Genomic DNA, 1,989 nt, shown 5'->3' with positions numbered 1-1,989 from the left:
GCACAGTGCTAAAATTAAATTAGCAGCATGGGATGGCAAATGGGAAAATAATGACATGAAACACCCAGGGTGCCTGCTACTTGCTCAGTGGGGAGGTGAAGACTCCATAGGAGGCAGAAAGAAAAAAAAAATAGGCTGGGCCATCTAGAGCATGTTCTATGGTTGGCATGGGCGAGGCAGTTGGGCAGCACTGACAGCTGGCCTGCAAGTTGAAGAGGATGGGAGAGTAGGAGGAACAGGCAGGCTTGACTTCAAGCTGTTTTGTGTGCATATGGCCACAAGCTGGCTCCCTGTCAATCTACTGCCCACACCCTCCTCTCTTCATCCTGAGTAAGTATCCATTTTGGAATGTAGTCTGTCAGCCAAAGCCACTGGACATTAAGTAGTTGATCTGCTCAGACAGAATTTGTTCCAACTATAGAAAAAAAAAAAAAAGGCAAAGGATATAGTGCTCTGGCGGTTTTTCCTTTATTGAGATACTATATTTCAGTCTTGTAATAAAACTGACCTCTTAGGTCAAGGCTGGTGAGGGACATTCCAGGATAGACAAGGATGGATTTCAGGAGAGACCTAGAATTTAAATCCATTTTAAATCTGAATTTAAATCTACCCAATCCATTTTAAACTAATTGTTTGCTGCTATTTTGTTAAAGATTATTTCTGAAAGCTATTGAGGAACACTGGGAATCACTAGGAATTCTATCTATCTCTGTGATACTATTTTAACTATGCATAGAATAGTTTCTTAACACTTTAAAAAGAATAGTTGAAGAAGTAAAAAAAAAATAATTGTTCAAATGGGATTTAACTAAACAGCTACAGACATCTGTACTCCATGAGAAGTATTAGAAAATTTTGTGCACGTGTGTATATGCATGTGTAAGTATGTGTGTGTATTTGTTTTTGGTGGAATGATTGAAAAAGAAGCATGCCAAATAAATAAGGTATTTATGTTGGTGACCTGTTTTTTTTTTTTTAATTTTAAATTCCAATATAGTTAACATACAGTGTTATATTAGTTTCTGGTGGACTGTTTGTTGAAAGGATAATGGCTGTGCACATGTTTGGTAGAAGGCTGTCAACATTTTTACTTGTGGTAATAAGACCACAGATTTGTACATTTTAAAAACATGGCTTTTTTTTCTTTTAATTTTTTTTTTTCAACGTTTTTTATTTATTTTTGGGACAGAGAGAGACAGAGCATGAACGGGGGAGGGGCAGAGAGAGAGGGAGACACAGAATCGGAAACAGTCTCCAGGCTCCGAGCCATCAGCCCAGAGCCTGACGCAGGGCTCGAACTCACGGACCGCGAGATCGTGACCTGGCTGAAGTCGGACGCTCAACCGACTGCGCCACCCAGGCGCCCCTAAAAACATGGCTTTTATCATCTTCTCAGGATCCACATGAAGGAAAAAATTGGGATCATTCACCAGTCATAAGCCAAGTGACTATTCATCTCAGTTCTGAATATATCGGTTTTACAAATTCTCTTTTACACAGGAATGCTACCCAAGAGCAACCCTAACTTTTCCCCGCCACACACTTCCAGAAATTCTTTTGAGATCCATAGAAAAGGGCCTTCTGTATTTACAAATAAACAAATTTACAATATATATTGGAGAAACAATTCAAGCATATATTTTGAAAATAGGGGGAATAACAGTAAGCAACGGTAAATTATGAATCTAACTGGAAATAGATATATATTTTAAAACCAGAGGATCACAGTAAACAGGTGCACTTGGTAAGAGAGGGCATGACAATATCAGAAGTTCAAAAGGAGAATGGTATTAAAATTGTAAATCATTAAAGATAACTTTTATTATTTGAACTTTTAAGTTTCATAATATGTAGCATAAGGTGGGGATGTGCATTTATGTGGATTTCCCTTAAACCACCACACTGAACATTTTTAGGCTGGCATAATTTAACTTTATAATTTAAAATAATTTGGTTTATTTTTCTCCCTGTTTCAGATCAATGGATCAA

This window comes from Neofelis nebulosa, chromosome 2 (assembly GCF_028018385.1).
Source record: "Neofelis nebulosa isolate mNeoNeb1 chromosome 2, mNeoNeb1.pri, whole genome shotgun sequence".
NCBI lineage: Eukaryota > Metazoa > Chordata > Mammalia > Carnivora > Felidae > Neofelis > Neofelis nebulosa.
Note: the sequence above shows the minus strand (reverse complement) of the source record.